Source organism: Tamandua tetradactyla, chromosome 4 (assembly GCF_023851605.1).
Source record: "Tamandua tetradactyla isolate mTamTet1 chromosome 4, mTamTet1.pri, whole genome shotgun sequence".
Lineage (NCBI taxonomy): Eukaryota > Metazoa > Chordata > Mammalia > Pilosa > Myrmecophagidae > Tamandua > Tamandua tetradactyla.
Window position 1 is genome coordinate 95,384,321 of NC_135330.1, and position 21,225 is coordinate 95,405,545.

The window sequence follows — 21,225 nt, forward strand, 5'->3', positions numbered from 1 at the left end:
GACACAGCTCCCAGACAAAAGAACTGGAGCTACTTTCTTTTTCTTCTTGCTGGCTCCCCCGTTGGAAGCCAATTTTAGGCTTCTACCTATTTTCTCCTTTTCAATATCCCACCTACTTCCTCCCTGCTTTATTCCTTTAATAAATCTATTAATCTTTGACTGACTGTCTCTTGAAGAATCCTTACTGACTCGGTGCCTAACACTTCCTTTGTAGCATTTTATATACATCTCGTCTAAAGGAATCCAAACTCATTCCTCACTGAGAAGATGATTTCCACCATAGAAATCTTTGAATACCCTTTTGCCCTCCCCACAGACTCTGAACTTACAAGGAAGATCACTGGCATCAGAAAGCAGTACTGAGGACCATTTTCATACATCAAGGAGAAAATCTCCTCTGGGACTTCAACATGGAAGGGCTGGTATATGAAGAATTTGGTCCATTACACCATAATCTCTACAATTGTGCTTCTTCTATGATGTACAAGAATGTAACACCTTCTTTTTCACAGTTGAATGGTTCAAACCAAGCCCAGTACTGAAGGTAGCCTCCAAGAGATCCCAAATCCAGCCCTTAGATGGACCATGCTTTTATCAGAAGATGGGCCTTGAAAAACAGCTCTCTTTGGAGAAGTGGCAGCAGGATATAGAGTATAACTGTCATTTTTTCCCTGAAGATAGAGGCTGGGGTGCTCCCCAGGTCCTTCAACTCTAGTGGTGAGAAGGCTTGAGGCAGTGAGAGGATGTTTGATAATGCCCCATGGCAGAAAGCAATGTTGAGGTGCCAGGAGGAAGGCAAGGCTTGGAAGCTCCTCATCCTCCTCTCCACTGGACCCATCTACTGGCCTGTATGTTGTTGTTGCATTCAACTTTTCTTGGGGAAATTCCTCATCACTGCCCCTCAATCAGGGGGAACTGGTAGGAAAGATGTGTTGTGCAGTGATGATGGAAAGAAAGAAAGCTCTTTCAAGATATCCAGGCTGTTTATTTTTCTGCCATCCTAGTATGGAACATTTCTTTGAATTTTATCCCCTAGATGGAAGCCATGGTCATCTCTGCTCTTTGCTCCCATGGCTCTTCACTCACAGAAGTCACTGAGTCCAATTTGTGTACATCATAAGTTGGGGGAGTTTCCACACCATCTCCATCTTTCAAGGCCAGCAGATGTTTCTCAACCAGCTGTGAAGAAGCAAAATAGACAATAAATGGCTCTTCACAAATTTATAATATAAGGAGGTCAAAAGATGGTGGTGATGATTGCATTCAGTAGTCAGCAGCTATGTTTCAAGTGCATATATAACAGCTCATTCTACCCATATTCCTGTGCATTTTCCCAAACTTTCAACCATTGTAACTCCTTCCTCAGATATCTCCATAGACTCCTGCATACTGTTTTTCCACCTGACCCACCACTTTCCTGTTTTTTTTAAATGAAGCAGGGCCATCCAAGGTAATGTAGTGATAGAAAATATTTGGATTTTATGTTGTGATGTTCCCTCCAACTCTGAGTTTACCTGTGTGGCAGTTAGTCCTTCCTCTTGCTGTAGCTCCTCTATTAGCACCAATAAACCTGTATGCGGTCCTGTGCAAAGCACTTCTGCTAGGAATTGGGGGTGAATTATAGCCTCCACTTTGTAAATGGATAAAGAGGGGAGTGAGCATACTTGATAAGTGTAACCTGTCAATCTGAGGCCAAGAGGACAAGCCTTGATATTACAACACAACCTGCAATATGTGGTTGTTTTGGACCATCAGCACCACTAGCTACAAATCCCACCCCCACAGACACATGCATAAATACACATTTAAAAACTGCATATATGTAAATACATCCATTGCTCAGGAGTTAAGAACTAGACCTAAATTACAATAGCCTGTGGCATAGCACATATCTTAACTTGCTAACAGTGCCAAGCTTTGATAATCTGCTAGAGCCCACACTTACAGACCCAGACTACTTTGGTAATAAAGTCTTCCTCTATGCAAAGCTTGTCAGTGTAACTCAGGAAATTTGGGTCTGCATAGATTTCATCCTCTTCCTTCTACTACTTCTCATGGACTCCCTCTTCCCTCTCTCCATCTGCCTCCTCAGAGGGTGAAAACAAATGCCCCACCACCCCATCCATGATATCAATGCACTCTTTCACAGCTTCAGTGTATCTCCCTGGGGACTGTCATCCTCAGAGTCTGCTGGTATCTCCATTGCTACTGTCTGGGACACTGAACCTGGGGGCCTGCCTTCCTAGAAATAGACTCTAAAGTTAGGGAGGAAAATAAGGAAGAAAAAGTTACATGAGTCTCCAGATTTTACCTTCTGTGCTGGTTTGCTGGTTTGAAAGGATTATGCACCCTAGAAATGTCATGTTTTAATCCTGGCTCCTCTTGTGGAGGCAGCCCTTTCTTTTAATTCCTATTCAGTACTGTAGGTTTGAGGGTTGATTAGATTATCCCCACAGAGTTGTAATACACCAAATTGTGGGTATTAACCTTTGATTAGAAGGAGATGTGACTCCACTCATTCCAGGTGGGTCTTGGTTAGTTAGCTGAAATGCTTTACAAGTGGAAACATTTTGGAAGTATCTTCAGAGCTATGAGAACCACAAAAGCTTAAGCAGCCAGAGACATTTGGAGACGAAGAAGGAAAATACCTCTGGAGGATCTTCATGAAGCAAGAAGACTGGAGAGAAATCTAGCAGATGTCACCATGTTTTCCATGTGCCTTTCCTGTTGAGAGACAAACCTTGAACATCAGTGGCCTTCTTGAACCAAGGTATCCTTCCCTGGATGTCTTGGATTGGACATTTTCATGGCTTTGCTTTAATTTGGACATTTTCATAACCCTAGAATTGTAAATTTGCAGTTAATAATGTCTCCTTTTTATAAGCCATTCTGTTTCTGGTATATCACCTGGAAGTTAGCAAATTAGAACACCTTCCAACCACATGTCGATAATAGCAATATTTTATGGACATAAAAGGTTCTGCATGGATCAGTTTACCTAAAGTTTCATGAAATATGAGAGAAGATTTCAGCAATGAAGGATCTTAGAAAGAGTCATTGTGGAATGAAAGCTGGAACCTCCAACATTCTAAAATATCTCCTCATCAATTTCATAATTCTTAAGCATATTATAAAAATGTTGACAGTTGAGTTGAGAGAGTAGTTATGATAACACAAAACTGACAAATATCATGACAAAGTGTTGCTGAGAACCAAGACTTTTGTGTTTTTTTCCTACTTGAAATACCAAGGGCCACATCTTGAATGGAATGTGTCACATGTCAGACCTATGACCTCCCTTATGTAAATGTGGTCTTCTTTTGGAATGTGATGAACTGTACACGGCTGTTGGCCTTCCACCATGTCTCAGGGCACTAGAGGATCAAGCTTAAGGGGAGCTTGATGGAAAAGCAACTGGGGACCATTTCTCTCTGCCAGCACCTCAATCTGCATCTCTTCCTTGATCTCATACTCCGTTAACCTAGCATAGGAAGAAGGCACAGAGAAGTGCTAAGAAGTAGCTAGGTTCACTGGAAGCCAAGCATCAAAGATCAACACAAATAACAAAGTTTATTTTGTGGATTATCAAAGTTCTGGATAAATCATTTCCTAATAAGGGCTATTCTGTCAGGGGAACAACAACAGTCCTGGAGAACATTGTGAAGTTACTACATCATCATTTCACCCTCAGCATATACCATCAAACTTAAAAAGAATGTGAAGAAAATGTATCACCCAGTGTATTGCAGATCCTCAAGGATGGATCAATAGCTTCAAATATTTTCACTTCAACTTTCTAACTTAGAACTCAGTGGTCCAAAATACTTTGTTTGAAAAGTTGTTGAATTAATCAAGCCAGTGTAACATATGGCAGGGCCATACAGGTGGACTCCACCTCCAAGACACTGCTGTCATGGCCCAGACATATACAGAAGAGTTGAAAGTCAAAAGCTGGTTCTGGTGTATAATTATTGTAAATAAAGCAGGGACCAGTGCCGTGATTTAGGAATCTTAGCCTGGGACTTAACACTTTGGAGCATTAAACCTAGCAATGATAAGGTAAAGATTTGGGAGGAAAGTGGATGCAAAAATTGAAAAAAGGGTATGATTTCCACTTAAAATATACATGTTTCCTATTTGGAATGGTGGAAATTTGGGGGAATGGTTAGTGACAATGAGTTGTGGTTTTTTTATCTGTTTGCCATGGCTTTGTGTTTTAGCCAGAGTTTGACATGCAGCATGAGTCATTGTAAGTTTTGATGGTTTGTACTGTAAGGGATGGAGGACCCATCCATTGAATGTGTGAGCCTGTGGCTTCCCTTAACTGACTTCTACAAAATCTACTGCCTCTGGGATGATGGAAAATAATTTCTGCTCACTATTCCTTAAGGAAAGTGTTCTAGTTTGCTAGCTGCCGGAATGCAATATACCAGAAACGAAATGGCTTTTAAAAGGGGAAATTTAATGAGTTGCTAGTTTACAGATCTAAGGCCGAGAAAATGTCCCAATTAAAACAAGTCTATAGAAATGTCCAATCAAAGGCATCTGGGGAAAGATACCTTGGTTCAAGAAGGCCGATGAAGTTCAAGGTTTCTCTCTCATCTGGAAAAGCACATGGCGAATGCAATCAGGGCTTCTCTCTTGGCTGGAAGGGCACATGGCAGACACGGCATCATCTGCTTTCTTACTCTCCTGGCTTCTGGTTTCATGAAGCTCCCCGGGAGGCATTTCCCTTGCATTTCCCTTCTTCATCTCCAAAGGTCGCTGGTTGGTGGACTCTCTGCTTTGTAGTGTTGCAGCATTCTCTGCCCTCTCTGAGTCTCTCATTCTCCAAAATGTTTCCTCTTTTATAGGACTTCAGAAACTAATCAAGACCCACTCAGATGGGTGGAGACATGTCATCCCCTAATCCAGTTTAACAACCGTTCTTAACTAAATCTCATCAACCAGGGAGATGATCCCATCACAGTCCCAAATACACAGCATTGAATAGAGACTATTCTACCTTTAAGAAATGGGATTTATATTAAAACATGACTTTTCTTAGGGGGCATACTTCCTTTCAAACCAGCACAGAAAGTGACCTCTAAATTTTATGTCCATAACTTCTGTGTACCTATACACTAAAGCTGGTAGGGATCTGGTTGGTAGAGCATGCCACCCACTAAAAAATACCTGCAACTTGGAGTTTAATTCAACTGCAGCCTGCAGGAATTACCCCCAACCCTGTCCTATGACTTTCAGCATCATGGCATCTGCAGATCCACTATCAGAGAAAGGCTGAGCATCCTAGAAAAGAGAGGTGAGAAAAGTTCCAGTACTCAAGGTGAATGTGGAACCTACAGTAGGGGAGAGATGCACCCTGATTTAAATGTATCCCTCCTTTAAACACCCCCTCTAATGATCACCAACCCTGTCTGACAACAGCCTCTCTTATCACCCTCCATCACACCCACCACCCAGCCCTTGCAAAATAGTGAATCTTTGGACTCATTTTCTTGTCATCTCATAGTAGATCATCTTGTCAACATTGCTTGTGTGTCACCATTCCTGCACAGCCTTATGCAGTTCCTCCTCCAGGGTTATGTTGGGCTTCTAATGGGCCAGGGATTGAAGCACTGAGATAAAATCCTCCATGTCAGTAACATTCTACATATACCTCATTCTCCCTATGCCCAGACCCTACACACATCACATGCCCTCATCATGCATAACTGCTATCTTTCTCTTCATGTTCTCCTTCTAAGGTTTATTGTAAGATTTTCAGTACTTCCACCCTCACATTACTTCTGTATGAGATCAAATATCAATATCAGGATTCATTTTGGGAACCCTAGCTCAAAAGAAAGATTTATTTTAAACTCTGATTTGCCTTTGAGCCTTCACTAACTTTGTGTATGGAATGACCCAGAGGGTGCATTAAAAGCAGATTCCTGGGGTCACATTCACAGAGTTCCAAAGGGTGAGCAATTTAAGGAATCTCCTGGATGATTCTGAGGGGGAGGTTATTGTACTTTGGGAAACAGACCCAGAGCCTTCAGTGTGAGGAGCCAGATTACACATCCAGAACCAAAGATGATGAGATATGTGATTGACACATCGTACTAGGGGGCAGTGCTGAATAGAGGGATTTTCACAATCTAGGTGGAAAAAGAGAAAATTCCATAACCACTAATATCTCTGCCTCACATTCAAATTAACCTATAAACCTGGGCTCCTATTTGCCTTTTGTGAGCTCTTTTGCCCTTCTTCTTTGCCCTTGCAAATATTCAAAATGATAATTACAATAACAATTATAAACATAATTACAAGAACAATAATACCAAAGCTAGTAGATGTCCTATAATGAACTATAGTATGCATAGTTCAGTCAACCAAGGAGTTCACATTTTAGCTGATGGAATTTTCTCAGCTACTCTTTGAATTAAATATAATAGTACCCTGACAGATGAGGTTTTGAATGAGATAACCTCTCCAAGATTACAAACTGCATGAGGAGGAGCCCAAGCGCTTAATAACTGCACATATTCTACTACTTCCTTGATCTGAATGCAGGACTCCAGAAAAGTGTGGGCAGGGGAAAATGTAAAGTTCCCTGCCTAGTCCTTGCACCCTTCCTTACTCCAGTATGTTTGACCTGACACAGACAACACATGCTCAATCCTGTGCTAGAAGTTGAATTAAAATTGGAAGCATATAATGTTTGCATTCAGAAATTTCAATTCCAGTCATGGCTCCTCACTTTATCAAAGGAAACCACTCTTATTTTTGTCTCATGTAAATTATTATTAGGATTATGATACAAAACTAGGTTTATGATACAAACCTTACACTTTAAGTAAGGTGGTAAGGATCAATTCAGATGTGGTACCTGAAAGTACGTTATAAACTTGAATCCCTGTGAAAAGGTATTACAGATGTGTCTTCTCTCAACATGTCACTTTGTCATCATGACCTTCCTTCAATGTTCCCTAATACCCTAACCTTGATTGTCTATTCCTAAGCTATATTTATCAGAATACTCCAGGTCAATCAATATGTCCCTAAGAGGAAGACATTCACATGAAAAAGCAGGAAATAACATTTTCATCAGGATTTAAGTGGAAGTACATCCTGGCCAGGGACTTGATGTGCTGTTTACCAGTGTTGTTCTGGTAAACACTATTGGGGTTGCAAGGGTCATGTCATGAGGGTTTTGTGTGCATGAACACAGGGCCTCCCTCACTGGAGGTTCCCTGTTGCATGAAGACAGTGTTCCCTGGAGTAACAATGGAGGTCAGCTGGGAAGCTGGTGGTTGATCTTGAGGAGGAAGGCCTGGGGACAAACAGCAGCCTGATTGTCCCCCACACCTATAGATATGGCTGGTTTATAGGGGACCACAGTAGAGGCTCTCAAGATCCAGGAGGGGGATGCTGAACACCCCCACAGAGCATACCTGGGGATCTCAAAATGTGAGGGGACTGAGGAAGGAGAAAGGTCTGAGGAAGGAGATTGAACTGATTCCCTTCACTTCCTGACTTAGACAATGATATTGTCAGAACAAGTACACTGGTGATGACAAAGCCTCCATTTACTATCACCAATAGTGTCCTGGCCAAAGCAGAAGGAGACAGAGGGGTTCCAGGAGGGAAAGAGGGACTCAAGTTGGGGTCTGGGTGCTGTCCCCAGGCAGGTAGGTGTAGTGGGCTAGGAGAGGGCAGGGGGATTTACTGCAGAGTGAAAGGATACAGAGAGACTCCAGGATTCATGGTGATGTCTTGCCTGAGCACTGAAGATGCTGTAGAGAAAAGGAAATTTGTGAATAGTTGAATCTGAGCCATGAATTTCATTAGGTGAGCAGACACATGGACAGGAAAACTTCAGTACCGGCAAATGTCTTCTTAGTGATTTTAGGTTACAAAAATCCATAGAGCAGTTTTTCCATTGGAGAACTTGCTCCTAGTTCAAGAATCCCAAACTCTTACTGCCAAGAAGAGCAGAGCCTGTGCTATCAACCAAATCACAGCACCTCTATGAGGAAACCCCCATGAGATACCCAGGCAGCTTCAAGGGCTGATGCAATACAAGGGCCAGTTTTGACATGTGATCTTTGGAAAAATGCCCCTTACAACTCAGAAGCAGATAAGGGAGGTTCTGTGAGATAAATTCTAGGGAGTCATAGGGAGGTTTTGAATGAAGTAGATTTCCAAAATGCATTTCCCATATTCTCCTCAATTTTCCTTTGCCTGATGTTCACTATAAATCACTTTTCGTACTTTCCTTTCTCACAATGACAGAACCAGAATGATTGGAGAAAGATTTCAGAAGTGCATGTCTGTTCTAGTTTGTAAGCTGCCAGAATGCAATATAACATAAATGAAAGGCTTTTAAAAATGAAAATTTATTAAGTTGCAAATTTTCAGTTCCAGTACCATGAAAATGTCCAAATTAAGGTAAGGCTATGAATATATCCAAATTAAAGCACCAAGAAGAGGTTACCTTCACTCAATAAAAGCCAATGGATTTCAGGGCTCCTCTCTCAGCTGGAAGGGTCATATGGAAAGGTCTGCAGCTGTCTCTCCCAGGTTCTTTTTTCATGAAGCTTCCCTGGGGGCATTTTCCTTTTTCATCTCCAAATGTTTCTGGCTGCATGGACTCTGTTTCTTTTCCAAAATGGTTCCCTCTTAAAGCACTCCAGTAAGCAGCCCATCTTGAATGGATGGAGACATTTCTCCATGGAAATCATCTAATCAAAAATTACCACCCACAATTGGTTGGGTCTTATCTCCATGGAAATAATATAAAAACTATTGAATAAGGATTTAAAATCTTGGCTTTTCTGGGGTATACAACAAATTCAACTGGGCAGAATGCCCTTTACAACTCATATGGTTTTTGCTCCATGGCTCACACCAATTCCAGGTTACACAGAGCTGGTTACAGATTCTCTGACATCAATCACTCAGAAAACACTTTCATTAGGATATGAGATGTTGATATCCTAACGATTCTGTCATATAACAACCAGCAATGTCTGGAGAGGGTTAGTAAGGACCCATAAAAGTTAACGAGTGGGGATATAAGTAGAGAATCACCCTTGTTTAAAATTGACAGCAAGAGATGAAAACTGACTGGTCCTTCTAATTTAACCTCCTAACAACAAAGGTAAAGACTCTGATCATCAGGCATGAATCATGTGCCATTTGAGATTATAAAATCTGGAAAATATTCCCATTCAAGGATCTTCACTCATAAGGTACTCAAGAAGAGCAGGAACCCAAAACATTAGCACAATAAATCACAAACAGGGCCATTGATAATAATAGTAGTAGATAAAAGTATATTTAATTGCTTGCTACTCCCCTTTCACTTGTTAAAAAGAAATGATCCTTCATCAAATGTTTGATCTGAAAGCAAAAAAAACACTTAGTTTCCATTCTGTGACCATAAAGTATTCATGGAATCTAGCCAACATCTTCATCTCCATTGAAAATGAAGGACCAAGTGTTCAGCATGAAGTTATGAACAAGTTGATGTGGATTTGAAGATCTAAGATTTCACAATTACAAAAATTCAGAACACTTCAGTGCTCACCGATCTCTTCTAATATAAGTTGAATGTATCCAATGGCCCTGGCATTTTTCAATAAAAGAAAAGAAAACATGTATCTGGAGTGAAAGAAAAGATGTCTCTGGTCTGGCAAGAGCTTAGGGACTCTGGGGAGGGGCAGTCAGAATAACTTTCAGGTTAGTTTACTGAGAGCATCCTCTATTACAGATGTAGACACAGATAACACTCTGAACAGTTTTCTAGCTTAGACCATTGCTTCTTACTACCCCACAAGATCTTATTTACACCATTTATTGTTCTTCAAATGAAAGCATACAGCAATTTCCATTTACCCCCCAAAATAACACAGGTTCTAGGTAAACTTCTTTGTGCCACCACACAACATAATTCCACTACTCTTTAACACAGATTTCATGTGGATTTTCTCTTCTACAGAGTTCAATATGCCTGCTCCTATCCTTTCTATATAGCCAGTGTGGTTCTTTCCAGATCCAGATTTACCTCCAAGGAGAACTACTCCAACAGCAGCTCTCAGGCTTTGAAACTGCTACCCACCCTCCAGGTGAGAGTTACTTGGTGTAATCCAGAGTTCTCTCCTTCCTCTACCTTGGTAAAAGTCTTGTCCTATGAAGATGGACCAATTTTGAGTTTTCTTAAAGTTGAAGGATGGCTCTTGAGATAATTGAAGAATTACTCTCATCCTACATTCTTGCTTCTTTCTGAAATCATTCATGCGTACTTGAACATGGACCACTGCTGTCTGGTAGCCTCCAGATTGACAAAGATTAAATTCTAGGATTCAGAGAGTGAACTGTTTCTAGCAGATTCTCAGGAATGCAAGTAAAGAATGAAGAAGTTTGAATTTAAACTGGCCAAGAATTAGGATTCAAGACATTCTATAATGGGGGAGGGGCAAGTGGGCCTGAGGTGTGGGAGGAGAGAGTTTTGGAAGGCCTCTGGCAGATGAACAAAATGTAGGTGTTTTCTTCAAAGTATAATTTGGCAACAAATTGGTATGTGACTCTTTAGGGCATTTTATGGATTCTTTCTCAGACACACAGCAAAGTATTAATCCCTAATAATTGACATAAACCTATTTTTGTGCCTGTCAACTGATTCAACAACTGTAGTGGTAGGTTTTTCCACTAGTTTCAAAAAAAAGTATCATTTTCTGAATACAAATTAGCATACATAATTTGATAAAGGCGTGTGTCCTTATGAAGATAATGTGACACAATTGTGGGAATCAGGATTATCTCAGCATATCCAGGGTGTTACACTATTGTTATGTGCATCAGTCTTATTTTCCACAAGTGAAACAAATATAATTGAAGATCTTTTCAATTAACTTTTTGACTTTTATGTCTTATTTTGAAAGTAGTGTGTCTCTACATTTTTCATTATCAATTCTGCTCTGGTTACTGTCTTTGTACTGGTAGATTAAGACTAATTATAATTTTAGGATAGATTAGTAAAAGGCACTGGTCCACAATTCCTTTAAATTTCAAAGTATGCCTAAGCATAAAGTTGGCAGAATTAACAAATACAAATACATTATTCCTAAATTTGAAACATTATAAACAATAAATAATATTTTAGCATAAGTATGTGGATGAGGAAGAAGTGGTTGTCTGTGTTCCTGGAAACGGGATATTCTGTATATGTTATTTGTGGGCCTCTTGGATATGTAATATTTCAGCCTAAGTATGTCCCAAATATTGCATGAGATACATGTATGCTAAGAAAATACTTGTGGTTTAAAGTCCTGAATAAGAACAAGAAATGCAGACCAAGGAGAGCATATGCAATCCTTCTGATCTGAGGACACAGCCTTGGGCTAGACCTCTTCTAAAAATATTTCCCCAATGAGCGTGGCTAAGTGCATGGAACTGCCAAGGAGGTTTATAATTATAAAAATCACAAGTGGTCTTTTCCTGTGCACTATCACAGAGGGAGGGATGGCCCTGAAGGCTCCAGGTATATAGGCATCTCCTGTTCCTACAGAAGCTTCCGAGCTCCTTCCCACAGGTCCATTTCCTACCTAACCCAGACGCCCCTCCCCAGGACCCGGTTCCAGCAGGGCTTGACATAGCATGCATGTGCACACCCTCCTGGAGGGGGAGGGGGAGACAGGGCACTTGGACACGCGGCCTCCTGGTTCCTTAGGAACAATTTCCTGAGGGAAAGCACATGCGCAGCACCGAGGGTGGACTCTCAATGGGGGATTTCAACTGCTTGGGGAGGAAAGGTATGTACTTCTGCTGCAATCCTGTCACTCATCCCGCTTTTATATGTCAGTTATATAAAATTAAAAGTAATTGCTACTCAGCCTTATGGTTTTCTAAAGATGTCGCTGAGCTAACTAGTGCATGTACTCAGGTTATTTGCATCTGCTGTGTCTATCAGCTGTTCCCTAGGGGGCGCTCTTGCCCTCTAGTTCCCGCCCTGCACAGTGGGAGAAGCATTTATACCATGGAGATTAGGAATGTGCACATCCAGACCTGGCTGCATTTATTGATTTTTTTATTGTATAGAATTAAAGTGCGTTAGGAAACTTAATAATATAAAATAAACTTAACAGTGTGTCAAGGCTCAATTTGTTGCCTTCTAATAACAATTTGTTAAATTCTTCAATGTTTAAAAACCATTATTCTGTTGATAAAAGGGGTAGTGAACATTAAAACTTAAGTGAAATTCTAAGGTATAAAAATCAGAAGTCTTATAGGAGAATCAGTTGGCTGTATGGAATTACCGTAAATGATGTTGTGTATCTAAATTATTTGTAGATTGTGTGCTACACACCTATTAAAATGTATTATATGTGTGTATATATCATCACCACATTCACCTAGAGATGTTCAAATTGTTAAACTTTGCTACGCACAGCTCTATGTGTAATTGGACTCTAATATGGTTTTGTCTTGAGAAGTGGAGTTTCCATGGGAAGGAATGTGTCTGGTGTGTGAGGTTCACGAGTTCATCCTTGGGTCCTTAGTGGTCAAAACATGTATTTGGAATTTCTGCTTCAGTGGGAAAGAAATGGCTGTACTCCTGGAAATAGAATATTCTCTATGTACTATCTGTGGGCCTCTTGGGTATGTAAAAATTCAGTTTATGAGCTGTCTTGTGGATGTTTTTGGGATTGTGGCCCAATGAATTCAGTTTTGGTATGTGTATTTATTTAATGGGTTGGTGGGAATGAAATGTATGTATTCAAATGTGTTGATTGGTGGTGTGGGTGTAAATATTTGGGAATAAGAATTCATGAGTATTTTTTGAGTGTGACTGGGGCTCAGTAGTTTTGCAAAGTGTGAGAGTCAGTGAATGTATAGCAGGATTTGGAATTATTTATTTGTAATTTGAGCTTTGGGAATTTTTTTACATGTGTGTTTTACCCATTAATTTTGGAGATTTTTATGTGTTTAATTGTAGGTTTGTCAAAGTTTTCTACCTATGCATATAGGCAGTGTCAGGAAATGTGTCTGTGTATAATAGTTTATAGGGCCTGTGTGTTTTGTATATTTGTGGGGATGGGGAGAGCATTTCGTGTATTTAGTACATGTTGGATATTGAAAATGTTTATGTGATTTTACACTGTTTTGTGTAGCAAGTGGATGCTGTAAAGGTTAGATGGAAGGACTGTGGAGTGTCATGAGTCTGTATTCTAGAAGATGCTGTACTCATATCTATGAGAATTTTTGATGGTGAGGATTATGTATATGTAGGTAGTTTGGGGATATATGCACATTGAGTGGAATAGAATGGTACTTTTGCATATTTGCAGTGTGCTGGAGAATTTAGATTATAATTGAGATCTGTGTATATTAAGTGTATTGTGTATTCAAGGATCACAGCAGCTTGGATGTAAATCTTCAAAGGCTATGAATTTGAATTTATCCCTATGGCATTATTAGTATGCATTCTGGGAAGTTAGTATGTATATACCTGATGTAGTGATGGGGATGTGTATTTATACATGGAAGTAAATATCTTATTTTGCCTGAGTTGTTATCATAAATACCACAAAATGTGTTACCTTAAACATTCATTGGTCATGGGTTTGAGACTAGAATTCCAAATAAAGGTTTGGACAAGTCATACTTTCTCCTGAATGTCTATAGTGTTGTGGTGCTGACTGCCAGCATTTCTGTAATATTTTTCTACCTCCTATCACCTGTCAATGTCCTTTCCTTTATAGTTTATCTGACTTCCTGGTTCCTTTATATGGCCTCCAAGAATTCGGAATAAGGCCCACCCTCATTCACTTGGGTCACATGTTAACTAAAAATAACATCTTCAGGAGAGTCTAATTGCAATGGGTTCACATCCACAGAAAAATGGATTGAGATTAAGAACATGTCCAAATTGAGGTATATAACAATATATCACACTGGAGTAATTCTATATCTGTATATTGGGCATATGTGATATGGTTACATCTAAGAATTCTGGATGTGGGAGTAGGGGTGTGTAATTAGAGACATGGAAGTGGTTTCACATGTACTCATATTTGGGCAATGGGAAATTGATTTGTTTCTTCAGAGTGTGTAGCTGTTTGTGTGTATGTCTAGGATTGGGTGGGTGATTTATATAAATTTATATAATTTATATACATTTATTCATAGGATCTGTGATGTAAGGATTTTTAACAGTGTTCTTTGAAAAATACTAGGATTTTCATATGTCTTTTGGGAAATGTTTGAGTATTGGAGAGAGGTAATAATTATTCTCTGCATAGATGGGGATGGTGTGTAAAGTTGAGGGGTGTATATATTCAGTGATTAGAAATATTTGAGTGAATGTATGTCAGTTTCAATGAATGTGGGGAAGTCATATTTTTATATTAGCAAAAGTACAAGATTGTTGGTGTTTGTGTGCATTTGTCTGAGTGTAAACTGTAAATTCATGGGTAGTGTATAAATGTTTTTACCGGGTAATAAAGTATTCAATGAATCTCTTTGTGCTTTTTACTGGAATGTAGTGTTTTGATTTGATACAGTTGCTAGTATATATTTTCAGTGTCAGTTTGGTGGTTTTGTATGTAATTGATGTCTACATGGTATCTGTAGTTATGTATGCATTTGTGTAAATGGAGTTTACAAAGTGTATATTATTTGGTATGTGGAAATTTTATCATGGTGTTAGAGACTAACAGGTGGCATAGGTTGTATGACTAAGAAATTGTGATGTATGGGTATTGATAGATGTGAAATTGGGTTATGGCTTTGTTATGGAATGATGCATGAAATAAAACTTTGGGTAACTGATGGTTTTAGAGAGTCCTGTGTGTGTAGGGTATTTAGTGTAAATATACCAGTAATATGTTGGTTGTACATGTTTGTGTTCAAGTGATTGTCATGTGCAGTTGTAAGAGCAGCATGTGAATATTCAGAGTGGATAGATTTTAAGTGTAAATATTTAGGTATACTAGGTGGTGTGTCTGTATATTTATTGCATGGGTTAGATTTGGCATGTATGTCCAGGATATATGAGGGCTTGTGGGTACTGGAGATAGGTAGGGCAGTTTTGTTTGCATTTGTAGGGTGGAAATTGAGTGTCCTACTCAAGATGCATGTCCACCCTGTGTACATATTCCTATGAAAAAGAGTGGTTTTGTTGGAGCTGGTTGATATTAACTTGGGATCATTGATGGTCTATAACTTTTCTCAGCTCTGTGTTCAGTAATGTCAGGTTAGTAGTTTAAAATTGGCCTAGGTGGCAATATTTATTCCACAAATCTCTCTTCTGCACTTCTATTATACACTTACTCTATATTCTCTATTATACACTTACATGAGAAGTATTTGGTTGTATTTGGGTGTGAGTGTGAGGGTATGTGTCTCATCAGGATGCATGTGTCAACAAAGAACATTCAGACAATGTTTTAATAGGTATATTGGTGGCTCTAAGTGAATCATGAGTGGGGAAATTGTAGGTTTGGGGCCCTTAACAGGTTTGGGACTGATGCTTCTACCATCAGTCATTCTGAATTGTTAGTTTGCACCTGATTATCTTTCCCATGCTTTAGAGTCAAAGAATCCTCTTAAATATTGATGATTTAATATTCCTCCCCAAGCAGATGGTTCCAGGAGTGTGTCTGTCTTAGGCAGATGGATGTTTCTTCCACATCCATATGACCCTGGCATTAGAGGACCTTCGATGGGTAGGGGTGTGGACAACGACTGTGAAAAGCAGAACATCACACCATGTTTTTCATAGGGCAGTCAGCTGTTTTAAAGTAGGAGGCCTCCTGAACAGGAGCTCAGGTACATCAAGTTCCCATGCATGAACCTAGCTGCAATTGGCTTCTCTGTAGCACAACTGGTGTACAAGCATGCAGTCAACTAAGGGTCTGTTTGGAAAGCCTGCAGAACCATAGTGACCCATACCAACTCTCTGCTCCCTGGAAGGGAACATCAGGTAGCAAACAGGACAACTATGTCACCAGTTCTTAACCACCTCATCTACACGGAAATTAGAGGCTTTAGGGATAGATATGACTGGAGGGTGCAAATCAATGGAGGTCACCATTCTGCAGGCTAGGCCAGAACCTATGAACTGTGATGATGATTTTGATGATTTCCTGAGGAAAAGCTGGCTGAAATGTAGATAGAAATTTTTTCAGTCTGCTGAAATCATCAGTTCTTCCTTTAAGGCTTTCAACTGATTGGATGAGACTTCTCTTGTTGCTGAAGGCAATCTCCTCAATTTAATGTAGATGTCATTATCTATAGATGACCTCTCTCCTGTCATTTTCTATCTCCCTGTAGTGCCCCCTTTAGTAATTGGTATAGAACAGATCTCATTCAGAAATTCTATCAATGCCAGTTTGTCAGAAAATATTTTAAACCCTCAGTCATTTTTGAAGTACAGTTCTGCTGAATATAGTATTCTTGATCGGCAGTTTTGCTCATCCAGTATCTTATCTATATCATATTCCTGCCCTCTTACCCCCAAACAGGTTTCTGCTGAGAAATCTCTTTAGTGTTATTGAGCTTCCCTTGTATATGATGGATCACTTTTCTCTTGCTTCATTCAGAATGCTCTCCTTGTCTCTGATCTTTGACAGTCAATTAATATGTTGGTGTATTTTTATTCACATCTATTCTCTTTAGGTCATGCTATGCTTCTTGGATCTGTAATTTTATGCCTTTCATGGGAGTTGGATAATTTTCAGTGATTATTTTCTATATTATTCTTTCATCCCTTTTCCCTTCCTTTCTCCTTCTGGGGCACCATATATATGGTGCACTTTATGTTTTCATTCAATTCCCTAAGACCCTGCTCAATATTTTCCATTCGTTTCCCTGTCTATTCTTTTGTGTGTAGGATTTCAAATATACTATCTTCTAGTCCACTAATCCTTTCTTCTGCCTCTTCAAATCTTTTTTGTAAGTCTCCCTTGTGATTTTCATCTCTTCTATTGTTCCTCTCATTTCGAAAAGTTTTTTTGTCTTATCATGCTCCTTTTGTTACAGTTTATGAGCCAGTATAAGCCAAGGATTGTCAGCATGTAGTCTTTGGGAATAAAGCATCACCTTGATGATACATGAATTTGGAATTTATTTCAGCCTCAAAAACATAAGCTAATAAATTCCCAGTGTTTAAGCTTATTCATCTCATGGAATCTGTTTAATCATTCTAGGAAACTCACACAGGATATTTCTGATCTTCCCCATGTACTCATTAATGTAATCATTCAATTATTGTATATTCATGCTGTACTTTGCATTATAATGTAAATTGCTTATGACTTTTTTTTGCTGAAACTGTTCCAGCTTTGTCTACTGGGAGACTTTACAATTGGCTCCTGTGTTTTACACATATTTGCAAATGTGTGAATGTGTGCATGTGTTTTGTTCTCATTGCTTTCTTAATTCCTTACTTTTTGGCTCTAGAAGATTCTCCAAGGTTCTCCATGACTGTCTTGTGTATTTCCTTCCTCAGACCAAGAACTACTCATTTCTGGAGGGTGAACTGGTTCCTTTTATTGGAGAATAGCATTAAAAATATATATTTGTATCCATTTCCAAGTGTGATGGCAGAAATGTACTTTGAGTACAATTAAGATTTCATAATTCTCTTTGTGAATGTGGATGAAAGGGGTAGTTTTACATAGTGTATGTTGTTAGAGGATAAAACACAGGACTGCATAACCTATTGAACTCTGGTAAATCATGTCTGCAGTGAATAGTACAAATATAAGAGTGATAAGGGTGGTCTTTCTCTGTTTCTATAGATTTACTTATATTTAAATGATACTGAAATATTACTAATTATAGCCCATAGCTTACACTAGATATATTTTTCTCATAATATTTGTCCTTCTGATTACATTTGTTATAGTCCATGAAAGAACACCCTTATTACTCTTATATGGACTACAACAAGTGTAATTAGAAGTACAAATATTATGGGAAATATATATTTAGTGCAAGCTATGGGCTATACTTAGTAATATTTCAATATTCTTTAAATATATGCAAATTCATAGAAACAGAATTATATTAGTGATTATGTTGGGCTGGGAAAGGGTAGAAGAACTGAGAAATGATGCTAAGCCTTTTTTGAAGTGTTGAAAGTGTTCTAAAATTAATTGTGGTGACAAATGCACAACTTAGTGATAATACTAGAAAACATTTATTGTACACCATAGATAAATTGTATAGTATGTGAATATATCTCAGTGAGACTGTTTTATAAAAAAAAATTAGATCTGGGTGCTTACCAGGGCATTCTTGCATCTCCACTTGCTCATCTGGTAGAGCCATGAAATTCATGTGGTTATACTAAGCTGGGCATGTACACCTAAGTACTATAAATATTTTCTATATGGGACAATCCTACATTAAACTACTCTTCAGTTCATACATTTGTCTCCAATTCTATTACATTGCCAAATAGATCATTCTTTCTTCAATGGTTTATCTGTAACTTCCTACTCCAACAGTGAGAAATGTGTCCCTCACCATCTTCTATCTATTGAATAGATTGTCAATTCCAATATACTTGTATAGTAGCTTCACAATTGTTAACTGATGCTCCCATGGGCAAGAAATTTATCAGAATTCATAGCTTATTCACAGTTATTTTGCCTATGGTCATACAGATTTCGCTTACTTCAAAGTTGCTTATATCCCCACATTTTAACCCTTCCCACTTGTAGAAATTTTCTTCATACATTTGTAGTTCAGTTAGATTTTTAATTTGCAATTTATTTAAGCTACCTCATATGATATCTTTTAATCTTCATACATTAAAATTACTCTTTATCCTTTACAATTTTATGGGTTTTGGAAATTAATAGTGGCAGATAGCCATAATTAAATATTATACAGAATATTTCATTTGTTCAGTCCTCCACCCTTCCACCATGAATCCCTGCCAACCACTAACCTGTTTACAGTGTCTGTAATTTTGCATCTTTCAGAGTGCAATAGATGTAACTTCATCATGCAGTACGTAGCCTTTTCTTATTGGCTTCACATTTGATATGTATCCAAGTCTTTAGTGGCAGGATAGTGCTTTCCTTTTTATTGCTGAGTAGTATCCCAGGGCATGCGTACATAACATTTGGGTTTTCCATTCACCTCATGAAGTATACTTTTGTTTCTTCTAATTTCTGGTCATCATAATTAAAACTTGCTATAAATATGTGTTTGAATTTTTATAATGTCATTAATTATCAAAGTTGGGTAAATATTTTACAAGTGTGAATGATGCATCATATGCTGAGCTATCTTTGAGTTTGTAATAACTGCCAAAAATGTTTTCTAAAGTGTCTGTATACCATTGTGCATCCCATCCAGCAATGAATGAGAGTTCCTATTGTTCCACATCATTGCTTAGCCATTGTTATCATGTGCTCTTTGGATTTTAGTCATTCCAGTTGGTGTGCAGTGTCTGCCATTGATTTAGTTGCTTTCCTATAATGATGTCTTTTTTGCCAACTGTATAAATAAATTGGTAAGGTGTCAATTCAATCCATAACACTTTTTTCAATTGGGTAATTTGTTTTCTTATTGTTGGGCCTTTTGCATATTTTGATCAATTTCCATTTAGATATATGTGATTGGCAATTTTTTTCCCCAGTGCAGGGCTGAGACCTTTTATTAACATTTTATTAACATTGTCTTCCTTAAAGAAGAATTTAAAAAATTTTAATGAAGTCACAGTAACACCCTTTCCTTTCATGATTCCTTTTAGGTATTGCATGTAAAAATTCATCAGCAATCTTAATGTCACAAAGATTTCCCTTCTGGTGTATTCTAAAATTTTTATAATTTTGCATCTTTCACAAAATCTAAAACTATCTTGAATAAATCTTTGTGTAATGTGTAAATTGATATCTTTTTTTCCTTATAGGGTCATCCAGTTCCTCCATTACCATTTGTTGAAAGGATTATGCTCACTTGACTATATTTGCATGAGTCTACCCATAGGGTGAATTATTTTCCATTTTTCTGTGTTCAGGGTCACAATCTCTTAATATATGTGACTTTAGTTATAAAACATTTATTAGAGTTTTGGAATCATGAAATAAAAGTTCTTCATCATTGTTCTTCTTAAGCAATTTGTACACAAATCTAGAATTAAGATCTTTGAAATCTCTTGGTGAGACTTTTATTAAGATTACATTGACTGTAGAGATCAGGTCAGGAATAATTGCAATCTTAAAAATATTTTGTCAGTCTACCATGGTAAAGGAATCTTTCACCATTTATTTAGATTTTCTTTGATTCCTTTCCAGTTTTTCATGCTACACAGGAATAAAATTTTTGCATATATTTTTAGACTTAATTGAACAGAATCCATTGCATATATATACTATTCTCAATGTATTGATTGTTTTCATTTTTAGACAACAATTGTAGAAAACCAGTTTATTTTATTCTACATAAGTGTTCAGTGCTGGGAGTGGGGAAATTGACTTTGTGTTGAGCTTGTGCTTTCCTTCTTATTATCTCAAGTCAATTGAAAGTTAGTGACATTTTCTTTAATTTCCAAATTTGTGACAATTTGTAATATAAAAGCTTAACTTCAGAGACTCCAAAGGACATGTAAGGACAGGGCATCCAGTTAAACCATGAGCACTAAGACTCCAGTGTTCTGCTGCTGGGCTAGGAGCAGCAGAGCACTGTCTTCTTTTCTTTTCTTTTGTTCTTTTTTTTTTGACAGAATGTGCTATTGACCCTGTTTCAAAAGCTTCTCTATTGGCCCCTGTGGACTTTGCTACTGTGTCCACCCTGAAGTCAGCTCTTTCTCCCATGGGATCAACATGGAGATGCCCATAGCTCTGGTACAACTTGTGCAGTGTACACAGTAAGGAAAATCTGAACTGGAGATTTGCTGCCATTTTTCCAAGGTGATTATTCTCAGACAGGGAGCACAGAGCCTTTCATTTTCTGCCCTTCTCCAATTTGGTTTCTTCTTTAATTTTTCACAGACTTTTAGCAAGACTTAGGCAAGTTTGTGTTCATTGAGGGCTGTGACATTTGAAAATCATGGCATGCTCTGATATGTTTCATTAATTTATGATTGCTTCTTGTGAGAAACTAGTCAATTCAAGGAGAGTGGGAAAATATATACAACTGTGATGCAAATATACAAAATTTAAGACCTTCTAGTTGGGTAAGTTGGGATAGGCTAGTGCCAGAGGAGACAAATTGAAGACA

General features: G+C 38.3%; 1 long non-coding RNA gene across 1 annotated transcript in view; it reads left to right on the forward strand.

The window, feature by feature from the left end:
* The first annotated feature begins 11,735 nt into the window (after positions 1–11,735).
* Positions 11,736–21,225, forward strand: part of LOC143679195 (uncharacterized) — a 114,988-nt gene continuing 105,498 nt past the window's right edge. The window contains exon 1 of the long non-coding RNA XR_013173581.1: positions 11,736–11,798. This is a non-coding gene — a long non-coding RNA (uncharacterized LOC143679195). The remainder of the gene's footprint in view (positions 11,799–21,225) is intronic.